Source organism: Neofelis nebulosa, chromosome 11 (assembly GCF_028018385.1).
Source record: "Neofelis nebulosa isolate mNeoNeb1 chromosome 11, mNeoNeb1.pri, whole genome shotgun sequence".
In the NCBI taxonomy this organism is placed as follows: domain Eukaryota; kingdom Metazoa; phylum Chordata; class Mammalia; order Carnivora; family Felidae; genus Neofelis; species Neofelis nebulosa.
The window spans coordinates 81816499-81823589 of NC_080792.1; the positions used below are offsets into that span (position 1 = coordinate 81816499).

The window sequence follows — 7091 nt, forward strand, 5'->3', positions numbered from 1 at the left end:
TATTTTTGAGACAGAGAGAGACAGAGCATGAACGGGGGAGGGGCAGAGAGAGAGGGAGACACAGAATCGGAAGCAGGCTCCAGGCTCTGAGCCATCAGCCCAGAGCCCGATGCGGGGCTCGAACTCCCAGATCGTGAGATCGTGACCTGAGCTGAAGTCGGACGCTTAACCGACTGAGCCACCCAGACGCCCCTGGACACCTGTGCTTTATACGTCCGGAGAGTAACGGCTTTTCATCCTCCCCAACAACCATTTGCCCTTCGGGGACAGTGTCACCCCACTGTCGTCCCTCTCTGGGAGGTGGCACTGGGAAGAGCCTCTGTCTCCGTCTTCTAGCTGGTCCACCCCTGGTGTCTTGAGTGTCTTCATGGCACCCACCTTTGTGCCAGGAGCTCTGCCCGGAGAAGTGCCGTTTCTGTCACCTGTAACTGCTAACCCGTATATTCTAAAGAACTTTTGGGATCCTGTTACCCGGTCTTTGCCCTGACTTGCCTCTTCTAAAAATGGAATGAAAACGGGGCGCGTGGCTGGCTCAGTCAGTGGCACATCAGACTCTGGATCCCAGGGCTGTGAGTTCAAGCCCTACCTTGGGCGTGGAGCCTACTTAAAAAAAAAAAATGAGATGAAAGAAAGTGCAGTTGTAAGACTTTCTGGGTAATGGCTACCTTTGTATGAAACTACTCCCAGGAGATTAGGAAATTTGAAAGCTAAAGGCCTCTGCTAGACCATTGTTCCTGACATTTTACAAAGAGAAATAATGAGGCCCGTGGAGGGTATAGGTGCCTTCGTCTGGCGTCTGGCGGGTGGCTCAGATCAGGTACTCAAGCCTGAGCCTTTGGACTTGACTGCGGAGGAGTTTCTATTGCCCCCAAATTGCTTCCTCTGAGGGTTTTCTTGTCCTGCAGGGAAACTTGCTAATAACATCATCCCTTACTATTTGGCGTTCAAAACCTTGTTAAATTTCTCCCTTGCTAACTGCCGTGGCAACCTCCCCGCCAGCTTCCGCAGTCTCTTATTTCCCTCACACTCACTGTGACAGAGGATGAGAAAACATTATTTATCCCTTATTGTCTGGGAAATTTGTCCTCTTGAAGTTTGGGGAAATCTTATTCAAAACCTGCAAAGACTTTTTTAAATTTTTTAAATGTTCACTTATTTCTGAAAGAGAGAGAGATAGAAAGACAGAGCATGAGCAGGGGAGGGGCAGAGAGAGAGAGGGAGACACAGAATCCAAAGCAGGCTCCAGGCTCTGGGCTGTCAGAGCCTGACGTGGGGCTCGAACCCACAGACCGCGAGATCATGACCTGAGCCAAAGTCGGACGCCTAACTGAGCCACCCAGGCGCCCCAAAACCTGCGAAGACTTTTTATAGGCAGTTGCTTTTTTCCCCTCTGGCTTTATGGAAGTGTAATTGATCTCTGGAACTTAACTCATCTTGTGTAACCGTAACCTAAAATATGATTTCTCCTCAAGCAGGGGTCGCCGACTTCTCCTGGAAAGGGCCAGAGAGTAAGTATTTTTGGCTGAAATTTCAGGCCACACGATTACTCAGGCCTGCCCTTGTACCAGGAAAACAGCCATAGGCAATAGGTCAATGAGTGAGTGTGGCTTTGTGCCAATAAAACTTTATTGACAAAAACAGGCATGGGCTGGGGAAGGCCCACAGGCTGTAGGTTACTGACCCTACTGTACAATCCACTTGACTATTTTCTTTAAACGGAAGTCTAAGCAGAAGCAACATCAAAAAGTTGAAAGAGGGTCAGGGCACCTGGCTGGCTTAGTCAGAAGCATGCAACTCTTGATATTGGGGTGGTGAGTTCGAGCCTCATGTTGGGTATAGAGATTACTAAAAAATAAACTTTTTTAAAAAGTTGAAAAGGGTAATAGAAACCCACATACCCTGCACGAAGGTTCAACATTTACTATATTTTCTTTATTTCCCTTCTCTCTATACGTTTTCCCCCCTGACCCATGTGAAAGTGTCTCAGACAACCTGAGACTTCTCCCTAAATTCTTTGGTGCCTCTCTCCTAAGAACGAGGATGCTTTGCTCCCCAACCACAGTGCCGTGCATACGTAAGAAAGTTGCAGAATCTTACACCACTTGCGATTTCTCTGGAGCACCCTGGGGAGCACCTGGCCCCGTGGGTAGAAGTTGTTCAAGAGAAGCTGTTGAAAATCACTCACCAGGAAGTCTGTTTGCCCGAGGTGAGCCTGTGGCGTCCTGACAACAAGAGACCTATGGTTTCAGGTAAGCTTCGGCTCTGAGATGTTCCTTGACGAGGGGCATAAAATTCAGCAGAAACAGGGTTGGGTTTTTTTTTTAAAGCGTTTGCTAATTTAGCAGAGATGTGTGGTCTCCCCCTTCTGCCCACAAAGGGATGGGTTGCTTACATTTTCCAGTCAAGGCTTAGCGGGAGCCCCCACATTTAGCACTGTCTGCCCAGAAGCTCTGCAGAACTCAAGGTAGGGGAGTTCTCTCATAAAGGCCCATACGCAACCTTGCGACTTTCTTCCTTAATTAGGTACCCTGAAGACCCTAATTCCATTGACTGCATTGGCTCTAAGAACAATGATGTGGGCCCAGGTATAAGAAAATAACCCATCTAGGGGCACCTGGGTGGCTCAGTCAGTTAAGCGTCCAGCTTCCGCGCAGGTCACGATCGCACAGTTTGTGAGTTCGAGCCCCACGTCGGGCTCTGTGCTGACAGCTCGGAGCCTGGAGCCTGCTTCAAATTCTGTGTCTCCCTCTCTCTCTGCCCCTCACCTGCTCACTCTCTCTTTCTCTCTCTCTTAAAAACAAATAGTTTTATTTTAAGTTAGGGCATTGGGAGGGTGGCGCCTGGATGGCTCAGTTAAGCATCGGACTCTTGATTTCAGCTCAGGTCATGATCTCAAGGTTTGTGAGATCGAACCCCGTGTCAGGCTCTGTGCTGACAGCTCAGAGCCTGGAGCCTGCTTCGGATTCTGTTTGTCCCTGTCTCTGCCCCTTCCTTGCTCACGCTCTCTCTCTCTCTCTCTCTCTCTCTCTCTTTCTCTCTCTCTCTCAAAAATCCATAAACGTTAAAAAAAATTTTTTTTTAAGAAAATAACCCATCCAAACTCAACCTAAGAAGACCCTAATTCCATTGACTGCATTGGCTCTAAGAATAATGATTTGGGCTGAGGTATAAGAAAATAATCCATCCAAGGTCGGTCTGGGGGCTGTGCTTTATTTCTGGGTCTGGTTCTCAGCAATTCCATTTGCAGACACAGAGAACCTAATGGCCTCTCTTCTTCTGAGCCTGCCCATCGTGTGAACGAGCCAGTGATGTGCTGATGCATCGAAACGTTCGCATTCTTGCCTCTTACCCCTCCTGGGCCTTAAGCATCTACCCTTCTTGGCCCAGGCTGGATGCTTGGCTGTGGGTAGGGCTCCACCAACAGCCGTTTCCAGTTACATCTTCTACGAGCCCCTGTCTTCAAATGCTTACTTAACCCAACGCCCTCCACTTCTCCCCTCCCAGGCTGGGTGGGAGGGGGGGGGGTTGTTTTTCTGAGCCCTGGATGACAGAGATGTTCTTCCACAAATGCAGACTTGAAAGCATTCATCTGGAGAGGTCCAGCCCAGAGTCTTGTCAGGACTGGAGATACCACGGGCTGCGGCTCATCCAAGTCCCTTGGTCAAAGCGGATACTGTTCCCGAAACCTCCAGTTTTGCACGCTTGCAACCGGCTTCTCCGTTAGTGCTTGGTGTGGGCGGCTGGGCACAGGGCCGCCGTTCTCCTTCATTTCCGCCAGTCTGTTCATCTGCCTTTAGGGCCTGGACCTCATGATGTGGAAGACACAGTCAGCAGAGGTTTAGAACCAAATGGGACTCTCCTCTCACACCCGGAATAACCTGGTTCAGTGTGGGGGTGATTTAGACACACAGTGGCCCGAGTTGTGTGCTGCCTTGGCTGTTTAGACCACACGTGGCTCTGAGAAGCAGGGGCTCATTCACCCCAGTCTGGCTGGCATGTTTCATGCCATTGGGCCGTGAAGCCAACTTCCCTTCTGCTGGGGCAGCAGGGGTGGGGCGAGACCTCAGTGGGATGTAAAACCGTGAGCTCCCAATGTCATCATTCACACTTATTCCCATCTGTATCCACAGCGGCTGACACTGTGGCAGGCAAATGCTTCTAGAACATTAATTGAAGTCCCTTTACCTTCCCACAACAGATACTCTGCCCCAAAAGCACAAACATCCCATACTGTCCAAGCTCACACTCCTGGGAGCCTTGATTCTGTGCCAGAATAGAGTAGAACAAGGCAACCTCTTGTATAAAAGTACCTACAGGTGTCTGTGAAATTGTGACAAAATGTCAGAGAGTGTAGTTCGGGTGAGTTAGTTGAAGTCCCAGGGGTAGACTCAGGGCATGCCTTATGACCTGTGCCAAAGCATGACTTACTCTTGTGCACATCATCGTTTTGCCTTTCCAGGCGGGGATTAGAAGCTGCCATCCAAAGGCGTTCGGAGGACCACCTGTTAATCTCTTGGTTTCTCAGGATGGTAACTCATGCTGTATGTCTATGGGTGTGTTATTTATCGTCGGCTAAGATTCCCTTTACGTGTGTCAGGCCTTCCACCTTCCTTTGCTTGTAGTTTTCCACTGAAACTGTCAGGGCATTGTTTACCATCCAGCCTGGTTTCAGCCTCCTCTGGGGGCGGGGGGTGGACGTACCCCTGCACAACAGAAGGGCTGATTCCGGGTCTCAGGGGCTCAGGTTGTGACATGTGGAGCCACCATCCCCAGGTAAGCCACAGAGCAGGGAGGCAGAGGTCTTCCAGCAGTGTTGTGCATGTGGTCATAGAGACAAACAGATGGTTCCGTGGTGAGGGCAGGCCAGGAGATCTGGGGCACCGGCTTTGTAGTTTCCTCTGGCCGTGATGGACTCTGCTACGTCACTGTCCAGGCAAGGTACATTCGGCATGAGTCACCCCCATCAGGCAGCGGCCCAAAACCATCAGCAGCACTAACCTTACCATCTCATTGGGCTCCTGGCACCCCGCGACCTGGCAAGGGAAGACTGTGCTGAGCAGGGAGCACCCAGAGAGCCAGAAAGGAGCGAGCCAGCACGCAAGATGGCCCCGGTGTCCTGCCAGCTGGTCTCACACCCCAGGCTACGCCGTCCCCTCCCGGGAACCCGTGTTCCCATTTGGGAAGGAGAGAGAGGGAGACTGGGAATTTTCCATTTTCCCTCCCTGGGTGACTCAGAAGAAAACCAGATCTGTTCCCAGCTTGTTTTTAACTCCTTCTGTCATTTCTCTGGCGGAGCCTCACAGATCGAAGGCCGGGAGGACTTCGTCGGGCCCCACTCCACCTCCTGACCGTAACCTCTCCCCGCGATCTGCTTCCGGATGCCTCTGCGGGGCCACCATCTCTCCGTCCTCATTTCATTAAAAAAATTCTTCTTGATTTTCTTATTTATTTTTGAAGGAGAGAGACAGAGTGCGAGCAGAGGAGGGGCAGAGAGAGAGGGAGACGCAGAATCCGAAGCCGGCTCCGGGCTCCCAGCTGTCAGCACAGAGCCCGACGCGGGGCTCGAACCCGGGAACAGTGAGATCATGACCGGAGTCGAAGTCGGACGCTTCACCGACTGAGCCACCTGGGGGCCCTGTATCCTCATTTAATTTTAGATGAAGACACTGCCACCCCTTGGTGCCCCAGTGACACATGGGGTTCAGGAGGCCCTACTGCGAGGCTTTGGCCGCTCATTGCTGCGTCTGTTTGCGTGGATTTGGAACACACCTGGGCTGTCAGCACAGAACCCGACGCGGGGCTCGCACCCGCAAACCGTGAGATCATGACCTGAGCCAAAGTCGGACGCTCAACCCACGGAGCCACCCTGAAAAAATCCTTTGAGAAGGAAAAAGGAAGAAGCCATCCATTCCATGAGATGCCCCTACACCTTTCCAGACACATAGACTCGAGTGATGGGTCATGTCTATTGTTTTCTCCTTTTGCGCATGTCATCTTCCCAGAGGGCAGGCAGTCCTCCGAATTGTCAATAATGACGGGTAGCACGGCAAGGCCCAGATTGACAAATGTCTTCTGTAAAGGAAGGGCCGGATAGTAAATAATACAGGCTTTGCAGGCGTGATGGTCTCTGTTGCAACTGCTCAGCTCTGCTGTGGTACGAGGGAAACAGCCAGAGACCTAAACAAACAGGCATGGCCGTGTTCCAATAAAACTTTCTTTGCAAAACCAGGGGTCAGCCATGCTTTGTCGACACCTGCAATAATGCATGCTTAGTCAGTGGGACCGCCTCTAGTCCCTTCTGTCCCCAGATTATCTTCATGTGCTTAGCACAATGCCAAGGGGGTATGAGGCACTCAGGAGATAGTTGGCGGTTGGTGAAAAGTACATCACATGAAGCCAGGGATCTAGCAGGACCCCAGGGACAGCTTACTCCATCTTGGTTGCCTGTTCCATAGCTAGTTCTCCTTCATTCTTACAAAAAGAACCCAAACTTTGTTCTGGCAGCAATGTACCTAGCTCCCCCAGTTAGATATGAACTAACTACAAGTGGTTAAAGCCAAGTTTGCCAGCGATTGGTCTGGGAGAGGGTGTGGGACTCAGCCTGACACACAATGCATCTGCACAGAGATATTGGTAAGATTTCGCTCCCTGATGAGAGGAGAAGCCTTTCCTTTCTGCCTCTCCTCCCATCCTGATCCGAATACCTATATTTTGAGAGGATGTGATGTCTGGAGCTGCTGCAGCCACGTTACAGCCATGAGGGGAGAGCCCAAAGGATTGCAGAAATGCCAGCCCGGAGCCCCAACTTTGCTCAGCTTCTGTACCAACCCTGGAAATGCTCATCTCCAGCTTCTTAATAAGAGAGATAATATCTGCCTGTGATGTTTACACCAAGCAAGTATTCTTTACTTAGAGCCTTAACAGGTCCTAAATAACCGAAATAACGCATCATTCTTATTATATAAATAAATGCTCATTGGTACAAAGAGAAGGCAGCTTAATATGTTTCCTCCTACTGTGGCTACACAATCTTGAATGTCTCCCTGTTCACTTTCCAACCAAATGTGCAGAATCCCTGAGGAGAAGTTCCC

The 7091-nt window shown here is 50.6% G+C and overlaps 1 long non-coding RNA gene across 1 annotated transcript; it reads left to right on the forward strand.

Annotated features, from left to right (window-relative positions):
• The first annotated feature begins 2092 nt into the window (after positions 1-2092).
• On the forward strand, positions 2093-6225 carry LOC131489271 (uncharacterized). The gene is made up of 2 exons (XR_009250454.1): positions 2093-2249; positions 5458-6225. It is a non-coding gene; the product is annotated as an uncharacterized LOC131489271 (long non-coding RNA).
• Positions 6226-7091: the final 866 nt, after the last annotated feature.